At 43.4% G+C, this 27,500-nt stretch overlaps 1 long non-coding RNA gene across 1 annotated transcript in view; it reads left to right on the forward strand.

Moving 5' to 3' along the window:
- LOC135104177 (uncharacterized) overlaps positions 1 to 27,500 on the forward strand; it is a 121,391-nt gene that overhangs the window by 46,614 nt on the left and 47,277 nt on the right. The window contains exon 2 of the long non-coding RNA XR_010270320.1: positions 11,065 to 13,950. This is a non-coding gene — a long non-coding RNA (uncharacterized LOC135104177). The remainder of the gene's footprint in view (positions 1 to 11,064; positions 13,951 to 27,500) is intronic.

Genomic DNA, 27,500 nt, shown 5'->3' on the forward strand with positions numbered 1-27,500 from the left:
TAGGTTAGGTGAGGTATGGTGAGGTTAGGTTAAGTTAGGTGAGGTAGGTGAGGTTAGGTTAAGTTAGGTGAGGTAGGTGAGGTTAGGTTAAGTTAGGTGAGGTAGGTGAGGTTAGGTAAGGTAAGGTAAATATAGATAAATGAATTTAGGTTACGTGAGGTATGGTGAGGCATGGTGAGGTTTGGTTAAGTTAGGTGAGGTGAGGAGAGGTTAGGTAAGATGAGGTAAAGTGAGGTAGGTTAAGTTAGGTAAGATGAAGTTTAGTTAGGTTAGGTTAGGTTAAGTTAGGTAAGATGAAGTTTAGTTAAGTTAGGTTAGACAAGATGAGGTTTGGTTCGTTTAGCTTAGGTAAGATGAGATAAGGTTAGTTTAGGTTGCTAGGTTAGGTTAGAGTAAACAAATGTAAATAGATTAAATAGAAGAAGTACTGAATTTACGGTGTTTTCTTTTGTTATCGTATAAAATATATAATTAGAGAAAATACTACAGTAGGGAGGTTTTCATTGTTTATCAGAAAAAAAAGTGCAGGAAGTTTGAGCGGAGAAATGTTAGCGAACTGAAATAGATAGTAAAAGTTTTGATCAAAAGCCAAGTTGAGGCAAGAAAAGGAAAGCAACTAATGGCAAGGTGACGAGAGAGAGAGAGAGAGAGAGAGAGAGAGAGAGAGAGAGAGAGAGAGAGAGAGAGAGAGAGAGAGAGAGAGAGAGAGAGAGAGAGAGAGAGAGAGAGAGAGAGAGAGAGAGAGAGAGAGAGAGAGAGAGAGAGAGAGAGAGAGAGAGAGAGAGAGAGAGAGAGAGAGAGAGAGAGAGAGAGAGAGAGAGAGTCATTGAATGTGTGTTTAATGGATTGGCTGTCTAACACGTTACACACACACACACACACACACACACACACACACACACACATTGAGACTCATTACTACGAGTACACTCAACTTCCAGTGACATTTCCTCCCCGGTGAGTGAAGACAACTTGTCCACTTCTTTCCCATTAGCCGAGCACGTCTGGACAAGAGAGTCTGCAGGAACACACCCTCAACTATAGCATATAAAATAATCAACAACACGTCCTCAGCGCAACTTTGATCGTTCTGGCGTCTTCCCGTGCTGCTTGACTCACAGTGGTCGCGGTCTTCAGATTCCGAGTTCGATTCTAGTTCACGCGTGTTTTTCGGTGGAAGAACTAGCGCTCTCTCTCGTAACTCAAGCCAACGCCATATGCCCTTGTTGTTGTGATGTTATAATTCACTGTAGGAGAGACAGCGCCATCTCGTGAACTTAGCCACACTTTTTTTTTTTTTTTATATAAGAGGGTCAATGGCCAAGGGGGAAAAAAAAAAAAAAAGAGGAAAAAAATTCTTACTGAGGTGCCAGTCCCAAAGAGATGTCAAGAGAATCATCGAAAATAGAAGGATAAGTGTCTTGAAACTTCCCTCTTGAAGGAGTTCAAGTCATGGGAAGGTGGAAATACAGAAGCAGGCAGGGAGTTCCAGAGTTTACCAAAGAAAGGGATGAATGATTGAGAATACTGGTTAACTCATGCATCAGAGAGGTGGACAGAACTGTCCCTTGTGCAACAAGGACGCGGGAGGAAGGAGGCATGCAGTTAGTAAGAGCAGTTAGTGTGAAAACAGAGGTAGAAGATAGCAAGAGATGCAACATTGCGGCGATGAGAAAGAGGCTGAAGACAGTCAGTTAGAGGAGGGAGATGAAGAGAAGAAAAGCTTTCGATTCTATCCTGTCTAAAAGAGCAGTATCAGTGGAACCCCCATACATGTGAAGAATACTCCATGGATAAGATCCCTGTACAGAGTTAGCAACTGGGGGTGAGAAAAATGGAGACGACGACTCAGAACGCCTAATTTCATAGAAGATGCTTTAGCTAGAGATGAGATGTGAAGTTTCCGGTTTAGATTATAAGTAAAGGACAGACCGAGGATGTTCAGTGTAGAAGAGGGGGACAGTTGTGTCACTGAAGAAGGAAGGAAGGTTGTGTCGAGTTGATGGAAGAATTGAGTTTTTGAGGCATTGAACAATACTAAGTTTGCTCTACTTTAATCAGATATTTTAAATCAGAAGTCAGGCGTTCTGTGGCCCTCCTTGCGTGAACTGTTTACCTCCTGAAGGGTTGGACGTCTATGAAAAGACATGGAAAAGTGCAAGGTGGTATCATCGGCGTAGGAGTGGACAGGACGAGAAGTTTGGTTTAGAAGGTCATTGATGAATAATAGGAAGAGAGTGGATGACATGACAGAACCCTGAGGAACACCAATGTCAATAGATTTAGGAGAAGAACAGTGACCGTCTATCACAGCAGCAATACAACAGTCAGAAAGGAAACTTGAGACGAAGTTACAAAGAGAAGGATAGAAGCCGTAGGAAGGTAGTTTGAAATCAAAGCCTTGTACCAGACTGTATCAGAAGCTATAGATATGTCTAAGGGAACAGCAAAAGTTTCACCAAAATCTTGCTACGGTCAAAATTAACAGTGGGATAACTCTAGACAGCGCCATATGATGATGATGTTGTGGCGTTATGGTTCACGGTAGGAGAGGTGCCGTTATCTCGTGAGGTCTGGCTTGGTTGAGCTAGGCTGGGCTGGGTTGGACTGGGATGGGCTGGGCTGGGCGGATCAAGACGGTGCTAAGGCTGGGCTGGGCTATGATGGGTAGAGTATGGCAGAGAAGCAGCAGGGGACAAGTATACATAAGGATGAGGACGTATGAATTTGTTATGGGTCAAAACTCACGGTGGAAGAATCAGCGATCTCTTGTAACCCAGACCAGGGCTGTTATCAAGATCTACTGAAGCAAGGTCTGCTCACGCCGGCCACTCTCTTCCTAAAGGAGTGTGTTTATGATGTCACTATGATAATTGCTGTAAATCTAGCGCTACATGACCTTTTTATGCACGAAGCAGACAAGCTACGGACAGGAAGGTGAAAAAAAAACCTTGTTAATTTGCTGCTCCCTAAAAAAAAAATATACAGAAAAGAGAAGACTTCCAAAATGTAGGGCGATTTAATTCCGAAGAGTTTAATGTCCTGATACTCCTCTCTTGAAACTGTTGAAGTCGCAGGATCTCAGTCACAGCGTCACAATTCAGTCAGTATCCAGACTCACTCACTCTCAGCCACCAATCTTAAAACTGTCACCGCCGCGTTTATAAGCTGCTCAGGACTCCACACCGGGATTCGCTGGTCTTTCTTATCTTTTATTTTTCTTTCATCCGAGACGCGATAGCAGGAATCAATAGTGAAGGAGAGGCGGCCATTCCGGGGCTGTGATTGGTGGCAAAGCTTAAGGACGCCGGGGACTCTTTGGGGGAGATGTGGGGATGAAAAATTAATGAGAACACGAGAATATTCCGGCGAGGCGAGCGAGTGTTGGGGGAAATACACGATTCAAGTTGATATTATGCTTGTTTCTGCCGCGGCGAGACCTCCATCCACCTCTCTTCCTCTCCCTCTCTCTCTCTCATTAACTATGTACCGTCCCCAGAGCACAGGTGACCAGTCCCGCCCACCGATTTCCTTCCTGCCAATACCCTGCCATCCTCCCACCTCCTCCCTGCCCTCATCTCTTATGTCCACTCTTTTCCCGCCACCCGCAATCTACCCAGCATCCTTTTCTTCTCCATGTCCACCTCTTACCCATCCACCTCCTCCCCGTCTACCAGCTTCCCACCTTGTCTTCCTCCCATCTCCCTATCATCTCCTTCTCCCCAATGTACATACTTCTTTTTCGTCCATCTTTCTCCCCGTCTGCTTCTATTCCATCCACCTCAAGTCCATACACACAATCCATCACTTCCCGTTCATGTGCCACTTACTTCCTTTCCACCCACCATCTCAGTTTCTTTCCCACGTGTCATTTCCAGCCTTCCCCGTACAACAAATCACTTTTCCCTCACCTTTAAGTTTTCGACTGTCCGCAAAAACAGTTAATCTCTCTTGGCAATCTAACGTGCGAGTTCACCTGTGTTGATTAGCGCGCCTCGCTGATTCGCAGGTAAAGGAATTGATTGGACACCGAACGACGCCAGGTGCTTCCGTGTTTGCTTCCGTCACTTGAGTCTGCTGCTGCTTGTTCGCTCCCGCAAGGTTGACACACCTGAGAGGAGCTTCGTGGTATTGCCAGTCGTGTTTGCATTTACCGAGCAACTATTGGGATTGTCTGTTCTAGCGCTGTATGTTCAAACATCTTTTAACAGAATTTGGTAGCTGTTTCTGGGGTTGTGAAGGGAGTGTTCATGATTCTAGTATTTTATTTTTGCACTGTATTCTCAAACGGTATGTCATCTTGTCTCAACGTCTTTTAGCGGGTTTTAATAAATGTTTTTGGGGTTTTCAAGGATGTTTTTATGATTTTATTTATTTATTTATTTATTTTTTTCCACTGTATTCTCAACGCTAAGTCATCTTCTCTTGATACTTTTAACATGCTTTAGCGGGTGTTATTGGAGGTCTTCAGAGGTGTTTTCATGATTCTACACATAGTTTTAAGCAGCTCATTCTCAAACGTTACGTCTTCTCCCTACATTTTTAACAAGTTTAAATGGATGACATTAGAGGCTTGGGAGAGCATTTTCATTATTCCAGTGATAGTATAAGGACAATTCTGCATTATTAATAAGAAAACAGCTTTGGAAATGCGACTAATCATCTCAGCGGCCTTTGAAAACTGCCCAGATGAGAGAACAAAGAGTTTAAGAATAAAAACAATACGAGTAAGTGGTGGAGGAAAACAACGAAACTGGCCGTGAATAAAGTAATGGTCTCTCACCCCGTGTACACTCCGCCACCTGCCCACACCCTCTTAAAGGTCAGCTGCGTTGCGATGTTAAAGAAAAGAGGAGTTAAAATATATACGTTTTCTTTTTTAAGGCCAGCGATTAGATACTGACTTAAAAAGGACGAAGCACTCTCCTACATATTCCCTCAAAGGTTAAGGGTTATAGTCCAGCAGTGAAGGAAAGAGTGACAGTGTTCAGAGGCTCTTAATACCTTTTCTTTAGGCATTCAGTGGTTCTTAATTGCCCCACAACGCTAAGACTTCCTTGTAAAGAGTCACCACATGGATTTTTTTTTTTTTTGTGCCCTTAGCTGAACTCCTTAACACGTAGAGAGAGAGAGAGAGAGAGAGAGAGAGAGAGAGAGAGAGAGAGAGAGAGAGAGAGAGAGAGAGAGAGAGAGAGAGAGAGAGAGAGAGAGAGAGAGAGAGAGAGAGAGAGAGAGAGAGAGAGAGAGAGAGAGAGAGAGAGAGAGAGAGAGAGAGAGAGAGAGAGAGAGAGAGAGAGAAAGGCATTGGACGGCTGGTGTGGGTGTGTCTAACCTCTCTGACCATACTAGGTCATAGTGAGGTTTGTGAACAAGAGACAGGGAGAGTGACGGACCTGAACACCAGCCAGGGAGAGTAACATCGATTTCAGGGAGAGTAACTATTGATGTTCATGTTCTTGTTTCCAGTCAGACATGCAGTTTAAGAGACTCACTCCCTTTGTTTTGTTTTCAATCTATTTTTATTTATGCATAACGAAGCCTTGTACAGGGTTAGAAAATGCAGAAAACACACACACACACACACACACACACACACACACACACACACACACACACACACACACACACACACACACACACACACACACACACACACACACACACACACACACAGAGAGAGAGAGAGAGAGAGAGAGAGAGAGAGAGAGAGAGAGAGAGAGAGAGAGAGAGAGAGAGAGAGAGAGAGAGAGAGAGAGAGAGAGAGAGAGAGAGAGAGAGAGAGAGAGAGAGAGAGAGAGAGAGAGAGAGAGAGAGAGAAGAAAGAGAAGAGAACAACCTACATAATTCTTACTCTCCCAAAAACTGAACGAAAACAACAGACAACAACAACAACAACAACAACAACAACGTGGATCCTGAACAGTTCCCCGGCAGTTCCTCAGCAACAAAAGAAATGTTTCCTCACGTCCCGCTAAATTAGGCCTTGTTTCCAGCATCCCTAAGACCACGGGAGCCTGGAGAGGGAGGAGGAGGGGTGGTGGGACAAGACGACGCTACGCTGGGCTGGGCTGGGTTGGGCTGGGCGAGTCAAGAGGGTGCTAGGATAGGCTGGGGTGAGCTATGCTGGGGAGAGGAGGGCGGAGAGGCGGCAGGTGACAAGTATACATAAGGATGAGAACGTTTTCCACGCCGTTTGGCTTCCAAGTAACATAAAATCCAGACACAGTGGCTCCGCATGGTGTTTTTAGGTGAGTGACGCGTCTTAGCTCCACCACCTGCCGTAGGGACACTAGAGGAGCGCCCAGGGAGGAGGAGAGACTTGTAACTGCATGCTACTCTCTTTGATAACTCGCCTCCCTCTCTTCTTCCAGGGTAGGTCTTTTAATGTTTTTCTTTCGTCTTAGTTTGCCTCTTTTCTCCTCACTCTCTTCTTCGTCTTCGGTTACTTTTTCCTCTCTTTCTCTTCTCTCTCCTCTTCCTAATGATCTTTACTTGTTTGTTCTTCTTAGCTTACTACTTCTCTCCGCCTTTTTCTCACTCGCCTTTTCCTCGTGATCTTTAGCTGTCTGTTCCTCTTAACTTGTTTTTTTTTATTTTTTTTAAAATTTTGTCACCACCTCGTTCTTATTCCTCTTTTTCTCGCTATCTCTGCATGTTTATTCTTCTTAGCTTACTTTTCCTCTCTTCTCTCTCCTCTTGATAGCTACCTTTACCTGTTTATTTGGATTAGCTTACTTTCCTCTCCTCTTCCTCTTCTTATTTTGTCTTCGTCCGTTTCCTCTTAGCTCATTTTTCCCCCTCTCCTTCCTTCTCTCTCCCTTTTTTTTTTTTTTTACCTGTTTACTCCATTTAATAAATTTTTCCTCTTCTCCCTCTCCTCTTCTAGTTTCATCACCATCTTCTCTCCATTTCTACTCTCTTGCTCTTTTATCTCCTAAATCTCCCACTTCCTCCTCTCTCTTTCTTTATTGCATTTGCTGTCTTCTCTTCTTTTCACTGCATTTTTCTGTCATTTCTTTACCTATCCCCACTCCTTTTTCTTCCCAGCTTCTACGCTTACCTTTTTAATCTATTCGCTTTCCTCTCTTTTACTTTCCTTTTTCCTACTCCATCTTTTCTTTCTTCTTCGATTCCGTTTTTTAATCTCTTTCAACTTCCACCTCTTTTCCTTCTTCTCTCATTCCTATTTCCTTTCCAAACTCTAATCTTTCTTACCCCCTTTCATCTCTTTCTTCCTTCTTCCATTCCTGTATCTAATCCTTTCCCCACCTCCACCTCTTTCCCTGTATTCTCTTCTCCTCCTCTCTTCTCTCTTCCTTTGCAGCTTCTAATCCATTTCCTCTCCTATCTCTTATTCCTTCTCCCACTCTCATCTCTAATCCTTTTCCACCTCCAACCTTTTTCCTGCCTTCTCTCCGATCTCCCCTCCCTGTGTTTATCCTCTTTTCCTCTCCTGTTCCTCTCATCCCGTCATCTCCCCAAGCCCTGGTCTCTCCGCGGCACACACACACAGACCAGTCCTTCAGCACAGCCACGGTGAGGTCACGGCGGTACAGATTACAGCATACAATGTGTCCTTCACGAGAAGTTGATCCCGCTGTTGTCTGGTTGGCGGTACGAGGATCCTCTGTGTGTGTGTGTGTGTGTGTGTGTGTGTGTGTGTGTGTGTGTCGTCACCTAAATCTCTTTCTGCTTCAATGTTTATTTGCCTAAACTTGTGCCTTCATCTTCGTTACGACTTGCTCCTCCGTTTTCTATTTCTTTTTACCTCTCTTCTTCTTCTTCTTCTTCTTCTTCTTACCCCTCCTCCTCCTCCTCCTTTCTCTCTCTCTCTCTCTCTCTCTCTCTCTGCACTTGTTGATTCTCTTCCTTCCTCTCTTTCCTTGTCTGCGTGCCTCCTTGTTTTCTTTCTTTGCGTTCATCTCTCTCTCTCTCTCTCTCTCTCTCTCTCTCTCTCTCTCTCTCTCTCTCTCTCTCTCTCTCTCTCTCTCTCTCTCTACTCCCCTACGTTCCCTAAACTTTTCATTATAAACCATGAACACTTAAACGTTCTCTTTCCCTTGACTCCTTCTTTTCCTGAATCACCATATAGTCCTTAATTTTTTTTTCGTATTCATGTAAGGCATCCTCTTTTTTCTCCCTCACTCACGCGCAGTGCACTCAGTCCAACAACACATCCGTCTGTCCGTCTGTCTATCTATTCCAGTAAACGCTCTTATCTTTCGCCGAAGGTTTGTTTACGTATTCTGGGATGTGCGTTTTCCAGGTGGCAGCGCGGCGTGGCAAGAGGCGAGGCGGGAGGCGAGTCGGGAGGCGAGGCGGGAGGCAGGGCGGGAGGGGATGCTTGGGTGCCCCTTCCTGGTCATTCGTCACCTCTCTAAGCTTCCACTACAAGTTTTCCTCTCCCTTTTCCCTCTCACTTCCTCCGCAGGGTTTATGGGCTGCTCCTCCTCTCCTGCACTCTCTTTTACTGCCGCTTCTCATCCATATCACTCATCCGCTACCTTACTTAATAAACTGCTAGTATACGAAGCTTGATTTTTTTTTACACGGGGTCTTAAAAAATGTCTGCATCGTTTCGCTCTGCTTGTTTTTCTTGTCAGCAGTTTCCCGGAGTACCTGCACCTGCATGATTTTCTTTACAAGGTACTTAAAAAGGCCTATTAAGGTTTTATCACCAAGGTTTTACAAGGCCCCGAGAGAGTATGCCGTTTCTCCTTTTTCTCTCCTCTTGTAAGATGCCTCAGGGTTTCTCTCAAGCCCACCCATTCCTTCCCACCACACAAGCTTCTTACATCACCCTTTCCTCGCTTCGCTTCGCCTCTTCCAGCCACTTACACGAACCTCATCATCGTTCACAAACCCTCTTCTCTCCTCCTCCTTCACCCTGGTAGCAGAAGTCGCACTCAAAAGCTTCTCCAAGAGCTCCTCCTTCGCCCTGCCTCGCCTCCCAGCTCACACCTGAGGCAGCAGACTGATGAGGGCTATAAATTGACCTCCGCCACCGCTTCCTCCTTCCTTGCTGGCTCTGGTGGTGGTGCTGGTGGTGGTGATGGAGAGAAAGGAGGAAGAGGAGACTGAGAGAGAGAGAGAGAGAGAGAGAGAGAGAGAGAGAGAGAGAGAGAGAGAGAGAGAGAGAGAGAGAGAGAGAGAGAGAGAGAGAGAGTAAAGGCTTAACATTCTCCCCTCAATCTATCCTCTCACACGCGACGACTTCTCATGAATATTATTAGGTGTTGTGTAGTACAAGCGTCTCATTTAACTTTGGCTAACTCACTCATTTGGGCGGGGAGGGAAATAGATAGCTTGGTCAGGGCACCACCACCACCACCACCTCAACCACCACCACTACCACCACCACCATCATTACCGCCAATTCAATCACCTTTACCATCATATCTCCTCCACTGCCTCAACTACCACCGTCACTGTTACCACCACCACAACCACCATTATGTCCACCATTCCACTGTAGACCAAGCAAAAAACAAGATAATTAAATAAACGATAAAAAAAGAAAAAAAATAGTAAAAACAAATAAAAACAAATAATGAACAATAAAGAAACAAATACACAAATAAAAAAAAAATCTACTAATCTTCCCCACTTATCCTTATCAATTGCTCGTCTAGTCCAGGCCATCCCAGAACTTGTGACATCAGAACTTTCCCCATTAGACGCAGCACCACCGGCGTTTACCACAACCAGTCCTCGTCTTATGAAGGGAGATTGTCTTAGGAAGCTTGTTATAGTACCACAGAATGACGATTTTTATACTTGCATTACTTCTTGATGAGAGTTTAGCGAGTTTTTGTGGAGAGAGAGAGAGAGAGAGAGAGAGAGAGAGAGAGAGAGAGAGAGAGAGAGAGAGAGAGAGAGAGAGAGAGAGAGAGAGAGAGAGAGAGAGAGAGAGAGAGAGAGAGAGAGAGAGAGAGAGAGAGAGAGAGAGAGAGAGAGAGAGAGAGAGAGAGAGAGAGAGAGAGAGTTACAGACGCAATCAACAAAAGTTAATCTACAGTTTCTCGTTTCCTCTTTTCGTCTGCCTTTTTTTTCCGTACTTTCCTTCCTCTCCTGTCTTTCCCTCTCACCATTTCCTCCTTTCGTGTTTCCTTTTCCTTTTCCTTCTTTCCGTTGACCTTTACACCAGTCTCCTCTTCTGCTCCTCTCTCTCTCTCCACTCCCTTTCCTCTCCTCTTCCCTACTCTCATCATTCTCCTTCCGACTCCTCTCTTTCTTCGTCCAATTCCCTCATCCTGTTCTTCTTATTTTTTGTTTCTCTTCCTCCTCTCTCTATATCCTCTCCTTCGCTCTCTCTTTCCTCTCCTTGCTTCTATCATCTTCCCTTTCCTCTCTATACACTTATCCTTATCTTGCTTTGCCTCCCTTCGCCATTATTATTATTATTTGTTTCATTCTGGATCAATTAGTGTAGCTTATTACAATCTCGTAGGGCCAAGAGATGTGCTGCTGCTTGTTCTTCTTTTGTGTTCTCATCTTTCTCCTTCCTTCCTCCTCTTCCTTTCACTTCCTTCTCTTCCTTCGCCTCTTTGTTTCCTTACCTTTTGCCTTCCTTCGCTTCATTCACTTCCCTCCTTATCCCTTTCTCTTCGCTTCTCTTTCTTCTCTTCCCTTCCGTTCCTTCTTCCTTCTTTCGCTTCATCCAGTCTCCTCTTCTTATTTCTTTATATTTAATTTCCTTTCCATATCTTCGATTCCATTCCTGTTTCCTTTCCTCGCTTTATTCACTTTCCTCTTCTTATTCCTTCTTCTTCAGTACTCTTCCTTCCTCGCTTCCCTATCTTCACCCTTCCTTCGCTTTACTCACTCGCGTCACCCTCATTCTTTCCTCCTCTTTATTTATCTTTCTTCTCTTCCCTTCCCTACTTTTTCCTTCCCTTGCTTTATTCGCCTTCCGCTCCTGATTCCTTCCCTTCTCTTCACTACTCCTCGCTTCCTTCTTCGTCCCCTCCCTCCATCTACTAAAGTCACCCCATTCCTTCCCCTTGGCCCCCCTATCTCAGCGTCTACATGCCCTAACACGTTCTCCTCCTCCTCCTCCTACAGGCGTTCCAGTGACAACACCGCCACCAGCAGCAAAAGTTCCCACGCGTCTGTGTCGTGTTCTCGTGTTCGTGACAGAGGGAGACAGACGGAGAGAGGAAGGAAAGAAACACGTGAATCGAAGCACTGCAGATAGCATAGAGGAGCGGACGCACAAACAGACAGGGAAAGGAACACTCAAAGGATAAAGGTGTTCGAGGAATGGAAGATGACGTGAAATGTGAGTGGTTTGTTGATGCTTCGCGTAGGAAAGTGAGGTGAAAGAGTTTGATACGTGAACAGTAAATGGTTGAACGCATAAGAGGTTGGAAAAAGAAAGGAAAACAATCTTACTTGCGGCCATAAAGTGAACTAATTCAAATAAAAACCGTTGATAAAAGGGGACAAAAAGAATTAATAACGTTTCTATAAATGAGGATAAAAAAGAAAACGTTATGTAAACAATAAACGATAAAAATACTGCTAGACTTAGGAAAAGAAGAAGAAGAAAAAAATCAGTAATATACATCCATAAAAAAACATTGAAAAACAAGAAAGTCAATTAGAGACACGAAATATTCCTGAAAAAGTTAACTTACCTACGGTCATAAAATACAATAAATCAAATAGGGAACAGTGAAAAAAATAAAAGAAAAAGAGCAGTTAATTAGTGACGAGAGCTACTTGTACAGAGGAAAGGTCAGACAGTGGAAGGAAGCACCGCCACCACCACCACCACCACCACCACCACCACTACCACCAACACCACCACCACTACCAGCAAAAGACGAAGCAAAACTCGGCCACTATTCTGCCTGACGAAGGATGAGGTTCAGTTCAAGTGCGTGAAAGAAAAAAGTAAAAAAAAATATTGAAAATCTCGTCGAATTGATATAAACGTGATTCTGGGTATAGTTTTGGAACGAGTAACTGAAAGGAAAGAAAAAAAAAGAAGGAAGAGGAACAGAGAGAAAAGAATAACAGTAAAAAGTGATAAAAAGTAAGGAAAACAAACAACGGAAGGGAACTGGAAGAAAGAAAAAACAGTTAAAAGAGAAAGGAATTAATGAAAACATTCCTAAAAAAGAACAGGAAAAATGGAGGAACAGTAAACAAATAAAAATAAGGAAAACAAATGAAAAAATAAAACTGAGATAAAGGAAGAGCAATAAAAAGAAAGTAAAGGAAAGAATCAATAGAAACGAAAACATATAAGAAGGATTAAGATAAATAAAGAGAGGAACTGAGAACGACATCAGGAACAACAACAACAATAACAACAACAAACAAGAGAACAAAGAACATAAAGAAAAACAGCAAGAAAAGAGGGGGACAAACACAACGCTGCAATAAACAACTTAAATAAACAAGACTTGCATTAAAGAGAAAAAGAAGAAAAAAAAAAGAAATTACGATGAATAAATGAAAAAAAGAAGTTAAAAAAAGAAAGTAACAAAGAGAGACAGACGGACAGACACACAAAACTTACCACCGGAAACGCAAACATTTAGGGAACATATGAATAAAAATACTGGCAAAAAGAATTAACACATGTATGAATAAAGAATTACGCTGATAAGACTGTAATGGATGAGCGGAAGAAGAATTAAATGGAGTGAACACACGAAAAAAAAAGAAACATTAAAGAGAGATAGAGTGAGATAGATAGCCAGTAAAAAAAAAAAAGAGAGAGAGGGAAAAAGGGTTAACACAGTGCACTGATACGAAAGACGAATTGAAAGGGAAAAAATACAATAACACACGAAAGAAAGAGAGTAATAGAGACACAGAGAGACGGATAGCGATAGAAAAAGAGGGAGAAAAAAAGGACAACACAGTGGACTAATACAAAAGACGAAAGAGGAATTGAGAGAGAGAGAACAAAAAAATACATTAACACACCAGGGAAAGAGTAATAAAGATATAGAGAGACGGATAGCGAGAGAAAAAAAGAGAGAATAAGAAAGAAAGAAAAAAGACAATAATGGACTAATATAAAATACGAAAAGGAACTAAGAGAAAACAAAAAAAATACATTAAGCACCAAAGCAAGAGTAATAGACAGAGAGCAAAAAAAAAAAAAAAGAAAAAAAGAAAAGAAAGAAAAACACTAATTTAAATGAAACAATACAAACGAGAAAGGAGTGATTGTAAAATGTGACTGCCAGGTGTTTCACTTCCTGTACTAATTAAACGCACCTGTGTACCTGACAGCGGCGGGCCAGGTGTACTGTGCCCTGTGGTGTACCTGGGTGTGTCTGGAGCCCTCCCTCCCTTCCCCCTCGCTTCCCCCCACCGCCACCATAGGGCTGCTTGGTCTAACGGTGTTCTCTCGATGGACACCAAAAAAACCCTCACTCTCCCTCTCCCTCTCCCGCCCCCCTCCCTCCTCCTCCTCCTCGTCCTCCTCCTCTTCCTCTTCAAGCACATCCTCCTCCAAATCCCTCTTCCCTCCAAACAAAGTCCTCCAGCGGTCCAGCTCCTCCACTTCCTTCTCCAACACATCCTCCTCCTCTTCCTCCTCTTCCACTCTCCTTCATCCGCTAGAAATCCACTTCCTGGCTGATCCATATGGCCCTCCTCCATCCACATCACCCACGCCACCCACGCCCACCGCAGCATCCCCTCAGGAATCTACGCCTGGGGAGCATCCGCCATCCACAGCCACCCACACGCCCACAGAGGGATCGACACGCCCTTCTCTCTTATGGAAACGTGAATCTCCTCTCGCTACCTCTCTTCCTCCCACGCCCACGACCCCCGCGCCCCCCAGCAGCCTCCCCAAGATCCAGGTGTGCGGGCGCGGGGGTGTGGTGGGCGCTGAATGCTGGAGTGCTGCTGCTGTATCGGGACCTGCACGCCCGCGGGGTCTGTACCAGCGTGCGGGCGGAGGTGGTGCCGCTGTTTAAAGTAGGTGGTGGTGGCCTTGTTGTTATTGTTGTTGTTGTTGTTGTTGTTGTTGTTGTTGTTATTTCTCCTCCTCTTCATTTGCTTTTCTTCTTCTTCTTCTTCTCCTTCTTCTTCTTTTTTCTTCTGCGTCTTTTTTCTATTTTCTTCTTCGTCATATTCCCTTTCTTTGTTCTCGTTTTTTTCTTCTTGTTATTCGTTTTCTTCCTCTTCTGTTTTTTTTGTAATTTTCTTCGTCTTTCCTGTGTCTTTTCTTTCTATTTTTTTCTATTCCTTCTCTCTTTCTCTTTGTCTTTCCTCCTCCTCCTCCTTCTCCTTCTCCTTCTCCTCCTCCTCCCTTCTTCTTCCTCCTCCTCCTCCTCTTCCTCCTCTTCTTCTTCTTCTTCTTTTCTTTTCCTTGTTTTACAGTTCTTACCATTCTTTCTCCTGTTTTTATTTTTATTAGCATAACTATGAGTTAGAGAATGCCAATTTAACTCGTCAGTCTCTTGAGCTTAGAAAGACAGAAACACACACACACACACACACACACACACACACACACACACACAGAGACAACGCCTCCACATCATCACGAGCCTCAACACAACCATTAAAAACAGCAGCCAGTGAGCGAGGAATTCGACGAAAATAATGAAGGGAAGACGGAACGATACAGACGAGGTGGAAAAAGGAGGACATGTTGTCATGGCGACCTGGCGAAGCACACTTGAGTGATGACAGGAAACAGGCAGGTGAAGGTGATAATGATAGGCAGGTGAGGAAAGGTGATAATGATGGACAGGTGAGGAAAGGTGATAGTGATGGGCAGGTTCAGACAGGTAGTAATGATGAACAGGTGAGGTGATAATGATAGGCAGGTAAAAGTGATAATGATGGGAAGGAGATAACAGGTGATAATGATGGGCAGGTGAAGGCAAGGTGATAATTATGGGCAGGTAAGAACAGGTGATAATGATAGACAGATGAGGACAGGTGATAATGATGGACAGGTGAAGGTGATAATGAGGGGCAGGTATGAACAGGTGATAGTGATGGGCAAAATGAAGACGGGTGGGGATGATGAGAGAGGACTGTATTTAACGTGATTATAAAGAAGAATGGTAACAAAGCACCTAGAAATTGGATATTCACTTCCATAAAATAAAATATGCGACACTGAAAAGAGTATGATATGAAAATGAAAGTGCCGCGCCGTAAAAAAAGATGTGATGTAATACCAAAGTGCTGTGCTCTCAGAAAGTAACACTGAATTAGTTTCATTTAGTTTAAAATGTATGTAATGTAAGACTGAACTGGTGTTTCCTTAAAAAAAAAAAAAAAAAAAAAAAAAATAAAGGTTAGTTTGGCGGTTTTCCAAAAAAAAAAGAATGAAAACATGTATTGTGAAATTGAACTGATAAGATCATTTCACCGGAAAAAAAAAAAAAAAAATGCAGAGCAAAACCTTTACACAGTCAGGTTCAGTTTTCCAAGTCGCAGAGGTTCAAGTGGTTAAACACAAAACACCTAAACAGCTGCTAATTCCTGAGATGGAAGTTCTAGAGATAAGGAAAACCGCAGATAAAAACAACTACTACGAACATGTGAAGCGATATATATAAACCTAAAGCCACGAAGAAACTTGAAACTATAGAGGGGAAAAAAAATAATAATAATGTTAAAACCTTAAGCCAAACTTAGAAAAAATATATTCAGATACATATCACAACGGCTAAGATGCTGAAACACGGACAAAAAAGACAATTTTAAATAATAAATAAGAGATGAATATGATAACAATGGAGGCGTGACAGGGTGTTCCTTCATGGTGCATCCCCACTCTGATAATTCACATCACATTAACGAAAGTTTGTATGTTCCTCGTAGACTGGATCTTCGGTAAATAGAGAACCACCAGTGAAGCTACAAACAGCATCTTTACGTGGAGTTGAGATAGATGTCAAAAGGTCTGGAAGCTACAAAAGATATCACTGATTGTTCTCTGCCTCCATCACACTGATAGCCACCAACCACTTATACGCTCCCTCACCAAAAGAAATAGCCTTGAAATATTCCTTTCTTCTCACTGACCCATCACGTTATAATTATCCATCAAACATTTGCATATCTGCCAACCAATAAACGTAGCGCTAAAATCCTAAAATACCACTTTCTTGTCACTGTCTTAGGAAGTACAATAGATTATCATCCTCCAAACATTTACAGACTCGCCCACCTACAAAGCTAGTTCTAAAATCTTACAAAAATTCTTTCTTTTTCCCTGTCCAAGAAAATCCATCATCAAGTCCACAAAGCATTCATCGCCTTACATTCACCAAATACTTACAGAGACCCACTAACAAAAAAGCCATGAAATAATTAAAAACTCCTTCCATCTCACTGCCAGAGAAAATTCATCACGTCATTACCTAGCAAAGGTTACACAAATTCTCGACAATAAAGGTGGAAGCACAATACTCATTTATTCTCATTGTGATAGAATATCTATTTATCTTTTTTTTCAATGTTACAAAATATCTTTTAATTTCCTAGCAGCTTAGATTGAAGAGCCTTACGGTGTGCTGTCATGCTTTCTCTACTGCTGCATAAAGTCGGAAGGACAAGAAGGGCCTGAGGGTCTGCTGCCTTTGTTAACCTTTGTAATTGTTTAAAAGTTATACAAATGACGTTAAATGATTTGATCTAAAGAGACAGCGAAATATCAAAAGGTACGAGACTGAAATACTTGACTTTAATCTTATCACAATGAACCACGACCTCTCAATGAAACACACTATATAGACAACCAATAAAACATGTGTCAAAAGCATGGTGCATTTTTTTTTCTTTACAATTTGACTGTTATGACTTCTCAGACTCCACAGTATCGTTTAATGCAAGAAGAGAGCAACTTTATAATTCACCACTCACAGCTATGGGAGGGATGGTGTAGGCAGTTTAAACCTTTCAGTTCAGTGTCTGTAGTTTCATCCTTGCTCTGCTAAATCGTCTTGGGTTATTGATAAAAAAAAAAGAAAAAGAAAAGTACGGTTACATCATAAAGAGTGAAAGATTCAATTTGGCCAGCATGACTGTAAAACCAACAACACTATAGCAAAGAAATACACTAAAGCGGAAACTAAGGCCCGCATTCTTTAATCGTTTCCTTGTCTCGCCTCGACAAATTTTTAACAGGCTGGAGTGGAAGGTGCATTCTATTGAGAGCTTAACTTTATCTGCACTATCCGTAAGGGGGAAAAAAAAAACCTGATATCTGACTAATTATCTCCGCGGCATTTGAAAATAGTCCTAGTGAAAGCGTTTAAAAATGTAGGCCTAAGGATGATAAATACACAAATGACTACTGAATAAAAAGATAAGATAGATTTAACGATAAATTACTTTCGAAAACTTGGCCGATAAGTTTCAAAGTACTGAAAATTACGAAGCTGAATAACACCAATCATGGCTCTCCATTAGGAAAAAAAACAACACTGGAAGGAATAAAACTAAAAAGATAAAGAAAAAAAAAACAGCAAGAACAAAAGTCTGCACACACACACACACACACACACACACACACACACACACACACACTGACAAAAAAAAAAAAAAAGAGCAGAATGAAAACTAAAAACGTGTCCCTTCTAGATCAAATCATCAGATCGAAAAAAAAAGGGTAGAAAAAACTTGCCTGAACTTGTCAGAAATATCCCCTTAAGCTGGCTCTGGCTCTCTCTCTCTCTCTCTCTCTCTCTCTCTCTCTCTCTCTCTCTCTCTCTCTCTCTCTCTCTCTCTCTCTCGGGAAAACGGCTTCCTATTTTATCCCCAACATGAAATCAAGTCGAGTAATTGAAGGTGACGGTCGCTCTACTTCAATTACTGGTGGGTGACGGTCTAGAGAGAGAGAGAGAGAGAGAGAGAGAGAGAGAGAGAGAGAGAGAGAGAGAGAGAGAGAGAGAGAGACTTCCTGTTCTTTACGTGTGGATTACTTCGGACTGGACTGAGGCGTCGACGCGGGTTGGAATCTCTCTCTCTCTCTCTCTCTCTCTCTCTCTCTCTCTCTCTCTCTCTCTCTCTCTCTCTCTCTCTCTCTCTCTCACATTTTATTGTTGTCAACACACCTGCGCCATATATTTCTTTCCTTCTTTCTTTCTCTTTCTACCTGCTTGTCAGTCCGCCGCTGTCTGCCTACCTGCCTGTCTGTAAGTCTTTTTGTGTCCATCAGTCTCTCTCTCTCTCTCTCTCTCTCTCTCTCTCTCTCTCTCTCTCTCTCTCTCTCTCTCTCTCTCTCTCTCTCTCTCTCTCTCTCTCTCTCTCTCTCTCACACTTTTAATCTTCCCTCACTCAACAATTTTCCGTCCTCCTCTTCCTCCTTCCTTGTTCCGGGTTTGCTTCGTTCCTCTCATCGCTAATGACTCTTATCTCAGCTCTCCCGCCTTCCTTCCCTCCCTTCCTGCCATCCTAGCTACCATTCCTTCACCCTCTCATTCTCTCCCTCCCTCCTCTCTCCTGTCCTTCCAGTCTTCCTTCTCTATCCTCCTTTTTCCCGCCCATCCTTCACTCTGTCTCTTTAGTCCCAGCATTCCCAGTCTTCTATCCTCCCTTTCTCTTCTCTACCCCCTCTGTTTCTCTCTTGTCCCCCGTCCTTCCCTTCTAGCCAACGACACCCTCTCTTCTGTGTCTGTCTCTTTCAGCCAACACCCTCCCTCTCTCTGTCTCTCTCGCCCCCCGTCCTTCCCTCCAGCCAGACTAAGTGGCGGGCATCACCAGCACCAATTAGCACGAGGTGACGTGAAGACCGGCAATCACACACTCGCTTTTATGATGCCTGGCACATTTTTCCCCGCCAGCAGGACACGCGGCGCCGCTCTCCACCCTCATCCCCTCGCCCGCTAAAAGCTCGGTCGGACAGGATTCCACGTGGGACGCATCGCTACCAGTTTGGATAGAAATAGATAGAGATTTAAGAACATAAGAACGTAAGGAGATAAGGGAAGCTGCTAAAACTCGTTAGGTCTGTATGTGGCAGTCTCTGTATACACGTAGGAGTCCCTGTATGAATTTGTATGTGGAATTGTAGGTGGATAGGTAATTTTTTTGCCCATAAGATAACTGAGTATTTAAATATGAAAAACGTATTAGTTCAATCTTAATGCATAGAAAATGGGACGTCCTTGGGTGAGGGTCTGAGTGAGTGAATGGAATGAAGTGTGAGAGGGATGAGTGGAGTGCGTGGGATGCTAAGGTGGAAGGAGGAGTGGGGTGAGTGAGTGAGGAAAGGAGTGAGTGGGGTGTTGTGTTGGAGGAGTGGGCAGTGAAGGGGGTGTGGTGTGTTGGGGTGTGAGTGGGAGAAATGAGGTTACAGTGGGATGAGTGTGGGTGTGAATAATGTAGGATGTGAAGGGTTGTAATGCAGGATAAATAGGAGAAGATATAAGAAAGAATGAGGTATATTATGAGAAAACAAAAACAGGAATAATCGGCGAAGAGATGAAAAAAAAATGGAATGAACAGAATGTAACTTGTGACGAAAGACTGAGTGCGACGCTATATGGGCGCTATAGAATGAGTGAGGCGTGAGTAACAGGAGTGGACACAGACACTAATGGGATCAGTACGAGTCAGACCACCAAGGATTGTTTACACTGAGCCTACACGTGTAAGAAAAGTGCCTGTTTCTCGCCTCTCTTCCTTCCCTTCATTGGTAGTAAAACGCCTTACTTGTCTGTGCTTTACGACTCCCTCTTGTTCTCGTGAAAATATATGATGCGTAAATTAGCAAAGGGTCCTACAAAAGTTCGACATAACCACCCACCGACGTTTTTTTATCCTCGTTTCCACTTCCTCCTCCTCCACCTCCTCCTCCTCCTCATTGGTGATTCCGTGTAATTTTTCTTCTCCAGTCTGCAAGTGGTGTGTAAAACTGCCAAACGGAAGATCTAATAACTGTCTTGGGTTATTGCATATGTGAGAGAGAGAGAGAGAGAGAGAGAGAGAGAGAGAGAGAGAGAGAGAGAGAGAGAGAGAGAGAGAGAGAGAGAGAGAGAGAGAGAGAGAGAGAGAGAGAGAGAGAGAGAGAGAGAGAGAGAGAGAGAGAGAGAGAGAGAGATGGGGGGCGGTGTAAAGAATAGCCAGCTGGAATGACAGGAACAATGGCTGCAGGAAAGACGCAGCGGGGAGAGACAAGAGAGGAAGGAGATTAGAGGATACACATGCAAATTTGTATCCTCGAGACACAGGATTCTGGGAAGTGACAAAGGTCTGACTTTCACTACGTCCTGAAGGTTTCGTCCCCTCCCTGCACGTGTCCCTTCCATCACCAAGCCGCCTTCCTGTGCCTGCATCCCCGAGAGCAGGTGGATCCTTGGTACACTCACTGTTGAAAGTAGAATTACCTGCCACATTTACTACCCCTCTTACTTCAATTATTTAGTGTTTTCTCTTCAATCTCTCTTAATCTGTTATGAATATCAGTTACTACGTTTTGTAAGGCGGTCAGGAGATCAGGAGACTTCAGAATGAGGGAAAAGCTCACAACACGGTGAAAATAAGTACTGAAGTTTACTCGATTCCTGACACTGATTATATAAAGCTTCACTCATCTCCTAAGGACTGCAAGTTCGACCCTGCCTAGTTGTGCTTTCTCAGTGGGTGTGGCGGCGTTCTATTCGTCACCTGAGCCGTCCCACCTGCTTAACGGTACCTTTTCATGGGTGTAATAGAGTTCTTTTCGTAACTCTAGATGACTCAGCTGGTTACCGGTGTTCCTTTGGGTGTGGCAGCATTCTCTTCGTCACCTTAGCCAGATCAACAGCTTAACAGTCTCCTCACTGGGTGTGATAACGTTCTTGTTGTAACTCTAAGCGGCTCAAGTGGTTAACGCTATTCTCAGTGGATGTGGCAGAGTTCTTTTCATAACTCTAGTCGGCTCAGATGGTTAACGGAATTCTCAGTGGGTGTGGTACCATTCTTTTCGTAATTCTACTCGGCTCAAGTAGTTGTCGATGTTTCCAGTGGGTGTGGTACTGTTCTTTTCGTAACCCTATCCGTTTCCACAAGAACAAGACCACATGGAGGCTGGTGGAGTAATGAGACAGCGCCATATATCCTTATTTCTGCGGCACAACTCAACAATAATCCTCAAGGCCTTTATCTCTTCACGTCGCCTCTCTTTCTCTCTCTCCCTCTCGCGCTAAAACAAACTCATGTTCCATTTGGTTTATGGCAGACAAGAGCCGCTGGATCGTCGGGATTAACAGCAACGTGACCGATACAGCGAACACGTATCCCGCGCGGGTGTCCGGCAATCAATACAACGCAACACAACCATTAACTCCTACCGCGAGCACTGACAGCCTGACTCCGTCCCTTAGAGTGGTTAGGATAGTTTCTTCAATTTACAGTATTGGGAAAGCTCAAACACTGCTCTCTCTCTCTCTCTCTCTCTCTCTCTCTCTCTCTCTCTCTCTCTCTCTCTCTCTCTCTCTCTCTCTCTCTCTCTCTCATGGTAAGGAAGATAAGTTTACCATGAGTCGTCTTGTCTCGCGCATACCTGTCTGCCTTCACTAATGAGTAATGTGAGACAGCTTTTGTATATGCTTCTCCCTGCATGCACGCTTTCCTTGCTCGCTCTCGGCTCAAGGGAGTAACGTAGCCAAGAGGAGGTCGTTTGTATAAAAGTATCACTGGAAAGAAAAGTGTAGTAAAATTACATACAAATCGCTCCATCGTTTTCCAATATCGTTTCAGAGAGTAGCGATTTTAGTGAGATTTCATTTATTCTTTCCTTTTTTTTTCAGTTTTCGTCTTATTTTTTTTTTCGTAGCCCAGACTCCATCACGTATACAAAGAATAAATGGATAAGTAAATAAACAAAAATGAAAATATGATAAACAGAAATTCCATTATTTCATCCACATCAACAATTTCTAACTTAAAGGAAGGAGAAAGTGGAGGAGAAGGGTGAAAAGGAAGGCCAAAGAAGTCGACGAGTGAGAATGGGGGAGAAGAGAGGCAGGAGTGCGGAAAAGAGGAGAAGATAGAAAGGAAGATGAAAAAAGAACGACGAGAAAGAAAAAAAAAAGGATATAGAAAAAAGAAAACGGTAAAAAAAAAAAAACACGGGTGGGGGACAGACTAACTTAATCCTTTCACTACTTATTCCACTCCAACTATAGTGCAACAGTTTTTTTTTCCCCTCGCCCCTCAGCGCCCCAACCCACCAATTAAAAGTTGAACCCCACCCATACACTTTCCTTCCCTGTAATGGCCCATGCACCGAAGCTATCAGCCCAACCACTCATGAAATCTACAGCGCCCGTGCCTACACTGCCTGCCCTCCCATGCACCTCCGCCACCCGCCCTCCCACGCACCAATGCTCCAGTGCCCGCCGCTACAAAACTCCGCAGGGGCGAGTAGTGAAACACGGCAGGCAATTTGCGCAGAGTTGTTGGAGGGACCGTACAAGCGTGTGAAGAGCTGCCCACGGCTGAGAGGAGACTTTGATGACACTACAGGCAAGGAGGGAGGGAGGAGACGGATGGACAGGGGGTGAGCGGTATGGGATAGGGAGGGGGAGGAGGGAGGAGAAAAAGGGTGGAGGGTGGAGAAAAAAGTGAAAGGATGAAAGGATGAAGGAAAATAAGAGCCAGTTAGAGTACATTTTATTTTTTTTTTTGTAATGTAAGTAAGAGGGGTACTGGCCAAGGGAGGGGATGGGGGAAGCCAGCTGAAGGTGATAGTCTCTAAACGGTAGAGTCACAACGATTATCCAAAATTGTGAGAAGTGTCTTGAAATTTTCCTCTCTCGAAACAGTTCAAGCGATATGAAGGCGGGAACACAGAAGCAGGCAGGAAGTTCCACAGTTTACCGGTAAAAGGAATGAAAGATTGAGAATATTTGTTAACTCTTGCATTAGGGATGAGAGAAAGTAGAAAGCCTTGTGCAAGGAAGCCGCGGGAGGAAGGGATGCAAGGATCAGAAGAGCAGTTAACGTGAGACCAGTAACAGAAGATAGCAAGAGATGCAACCTTGTGGCGAAGATAGAGAGGATGAAGACAATTAAAGGACTTGATGAAACGAAATGCTTTTGATTCCGCCGCGTTCATGGGAGAAGTGCAAGTGAGAAAGAGAGGAGGTGGTAATAGAAGGAAGGAGAAGCAGAGAAAGAGAAAGAGGAAGGAGGTGGATAGCAAGCAAAAAAGGAATGAAAGGCGGGAGAAAGAAGGGAGAGAGAAAAGGAGGAAATAGACAGGAGTGACAGGAGGCAAGAGAGGGAGAAAAGGAGGGAAGGAAGAAGACGATGAAACGAATGAGGAGGGATGAGAAATCGTAAAAAGGGAGAAAGGAAGGAGGAAGTAAGGGAGAGTAAGAATAAAAATAAAACAAATGAATAAACAAAAGACCACATCCCCCTTTCCTTTCACCTTCACTTCTGTATCATCTACAAATGAATACAAGTAAGCAATAAGGAAGGGACTGAGAGGAGTAAGAAGGGAGAGTGAGAGGAATGAAAGGAATGAATATGCAACGCTAGACACCTGTTCCCTCTCCCTCTCTCTCCACTCTCCCGGAAAGGAACATATGCACGCAAAAATAAACTCACCATTCAATTATTAAACTGGAAATAAGAAAACAGAGTGTGTGTGTGTGTGTGTGTGTGTGTGTGTGTGTGTGTGTGTGTGTGTGTGTGTGTGTGTGTGTGTGTGTGTGTGTGTGTGTGATGGGGCAATATGCAAACAGACACACACCGCCCCTCCGCTGCTTTCCTTTTTCAGATCGGTATGAATGAAAGATGAACGGAAGGGAATGTGTGTGTGTGTGTGTGTGTGTGTGTGTGTGTGTGTGTGTGTGTGTGTGTGTGTGTGTGTGTGTGTGTGTGTGTGTGTGTGTGTGTGTGTGTGTGTGTGTGTGTGCATTCACAAAACGCACAAAGCCAATCAATCAGCCGGACACGACCAGCCCGCCAAGCACTGGGAATAAAACTTCAACAAATGTCATGCGTACAAAGGAACAAACATTAAAATTAATTGGAATGCTTCAATTACTTTTTTTTTCTCTCTCTCTCTCTCTCTCTCTCTCTCTCTCTCTCTCTCTCTCTCTCTCTCTCTCGCATTTTTTCCTTATTTTCTTTCTTCATTAATGAAAATTTAGCTTCTCTTCCACGAAATTAATCTCTTTCTGATATTTGTGTCTTTTTCGTCACAAAAATATGAAAAAAATCTTTAATCTCCCAAGAGTTAACAAAAATAACAACAACAGGAAAAACAGTAACAATGTCAACAGTGATAACGATCATGAGAACGGCAACAAAGGTCTAATGTTACCACCGCTGCTTTTCTTGCTGTTGCTGATATTAGACAGACAAAAAAACAACAAAAAAAAACAAGAGCAAGAACAACAGCAGTAACTATAACCATGATAACCATCGTCAGCAGCAACAACAACAACAACAACAATAATAGCAACCACAAAAAAGAAAAAAAATCACCACCACTACCACCACCACCATTACAACATCAACAACAGCAACCACCACCACCACCACCACCACCACCACCACCACTCTTCCACCGAACAAAACAGCACTCCAACAAATCCACACCCATAAGAAGAAGCGGCAGAAACTAAGGAAAAAAGGAGAGAAAAAAAAAAAAAATAGAACCAAACAATAAACAAAAAAGGAGACACAAACAAAAACAACAACAACAACAACAACAACAACAACAACAACAACAACAACAACAACAACAACACAATACACCTCACAAGACTCGGGAAATATCACACACCTCGCCAAGAGAGAGAGAGAGAGAGAGAGAGAGAGAGAGAGAGAGAGAGAGAGAGAGAGAGAGAGAGAGAGAGAGAGAGAGAGAGAGAGAGAGAGAGAGAGAGAGAGGCGACGATGGGAAATTAAGTTCTGAGAGTCATTTAGGAGCGACGAGGGGAGGGGGAGAGGGTGGAGGAGGGGAGGGGAAATGGGAAGGGGGGTAGGCAACGGATATTGCGTGGCCGGATGGGTCTGCGGCGGGTTTATGATCGTGGGTGGTAGGGAGGAAGGGGGAGGAAGAGAGAAAGAGGGGGGTGCAGGCAGGGCGTGGAGGAGAGAGGGAGAGGGAGGGTGAGAGTGTGGGAGAAAAAGAAGTAGCGTGTGAGAGCTGTTGGAACGAGAGAGAGAGAGAGAGAGAGAGAGAGAGAGAGAGAGAGAGAGAGAGAGAGAGAGAGAGAGAGAGAGAGAGAGAGAGAGAGAGAGAGAGAGAGAGAGAGAGAGAGGGGGTAGGGGAGATATGTACGAGTAGTAGGTATAGTTGAAGGAGGAAGGGGGAAGGAAAGTAATGTATAGATAAAAAAAAGGAGAGGAAGGAGAGGGAAGTGAGAGAAAATAAGAGGCAAATACTCGGAAAGCTAAAGAGAGGAGATAAATTTACAGGCAAAAGAGGGGAAAGAGAGGAAAAAAATAAAGAGAATAGAGAAAGTAACTAGATATTGTGGGAGAGAAAAAGGAGAATGAGAGAACGTAATAGGTAGATACGAAAGGAGAGAAGGAGAGGAAAGAGAAATCAGTAAGGAAGAGAGAGAGTAGAAAGAGAGAATGGTAACTGAGTGTGAAGAGAGGAAGAGGAAGAAAGGAGGAAAGGAGACACAGGAAAGTAGAAGAAAGTTAGGTTAGGTTAGAAGATGAGGGGAAGAAGAAGGAGAAGGAATTAAAACAAAAGAAACATACGAAAGAGTAATGAGGAAAACGAAAAGATATGAAGGGAAGAGGAAGGAAAGAAAAAGGAGACGAAGAAAAAGGGGAAAGTAGATACAAAGGAGATGAAGAAAAGAGGAAAGAGAAAAGAGAAAGAAGATGAAGGGAAGAGGAGGAGAGAAAAGAGAAAGAAGATGAGGGAAAGAAGGAAGAGGAATTAAAAAGGAAGTATAGAGAATGAGGGAAGAGAAAGATGATGATAGGAAGGAGGAGGAGAAAAAGACAGAACATAAAGGAAGAAGCGAGGAAAGAAAAAGATGAAGGGGAGAGGAAGGAGGAACGAGACAAGATGAAAGGAAGAAGGAGAAGGAAAGCCAGAAGATGAAGAGAAGAGGGGGAAGGAAGGACAAAAATAAACAGATGGAAGAGGAGGGAGGAAAGAGAAAGAAGATGAAGGGGAGAGGAAGGAGGAGAGAGACAGAAGATGAAGGCAGGAAGATTAAAAAGTTGTAAGGGAAATGCACAATATAATGCCTGATTTACTGCTTTTAATCCCCCAGTCTTGGCAGTAACGGCTGAAACACTCCCTCCCCTCCCTTCCCTTCCCTCCCTTCCTTCCCTCCATCTCAACTGATTTTTACTCCCCCTGTTCCTCTTCCTTCTTCCTCCATTTCATTTTCCCTTACTCCGCCAAAATGTTCATCTTTCTTCAGTCCTTCGTTTCCCCTGTTATTTATTTTGTTCGTTTTGGCCTTTGTTGTTATCCTTCTGTTCTTTCTCCTATCATATTTATTTTACTTCCAGTTTAAAAGTCTTTCGCTTCTCTTGACCCCCTAATATTCTCTTCTTCTTTCTTTTTCTTCTATCTTTTCTCTTTTTCTTCTTCCTTCTCCTTCCAGCGCCAAATATAACTTTAGTATTACTTCGGGGCTTCTACTTTTAACACTCCTAAAAATGAATCCTAATAACCTATTTGCCCTGTTTCTGGCCTCTATGCAATGCTTCCCTAGACGGAGTTCAGAGATAACTATAACTCCCAAATCTTTTTCGTACCCTGAACCTACCAAAGTTTAGTTGTTTATTGTGTATCTACTGTGTGGGTTTCCTCTACCTACGCTAAGTACTTTGCATTTGTTGATATTAAACTTTTCTTCTTCTTTTTCTTCTTCCTCTATCTTTTCTCTTCTTTTTCTTCTATATTTTCTCTTCTTCTTCTTCTTCCTCTTTCTTTTCTCCTCCTCCTCCTCCTCTTCTTCTTCTTCTTTTTCTTCTTCCTCCTTCTTTTCTCTTCCTCTTCTTCTTCTTCTTCCTCGTCATCCTCCTCCTCCTATCCCTACTCCTCCTTATTCAATTCCATTTTCACTTACTTCCCTATTCATGATATTCTGTCTTTCTAATCCTTTGCTTCATCCTATCTTCTCGACTTCTCTATCTGCTCCTCCTCCTCCTCCTCCTCCTCATCAAATATCAAGGCAATTATGATAAACAAATATATGACAAACTTTTTACCCTCGCCGCGGCCATTACGATGAAACGCCGTCGATAAAACAGCGATTGGATGCTGGGGGAGGAGGAGGAGGAGGAGGAGGAGGAGGAGGAGGAGGAGGAGGAGGAGGAGGAGGAGGAGGAGGAGGTGAACTTGTGATCCTTTATTAGTTTGTCTGTTTAATGATCGTGCACACACAGAGTCATGATTCAGTGCTTGTGTGTGTGTGTGTGTGTGTGTGTGTGTGTGTGTGTGTGTGTGTGTGTGTGTGTGTGTGTGTGTGTAATAAAGCTCGGTGTCTATAACTTTTTATGACGTAATGAAAAAAAAATATGCGTGTCTATAAAAATATTTAACTGATAAAATGAATAAACAAACACACACACACACA

This window comes from Scylla paramamosain, chromosome 10 (assembly GCF_035594125.1).
Source record: "Scylla paramamosain isolate STU-SP2022 chromosome 10, ASM3559412v1, whole genome shotgun sequence".
NCBI lineage: Eukaryota > Metazoa > Arthropoda > Malacostraca > Decapoda > Portunidae > Scylla > Scylla paramamosain.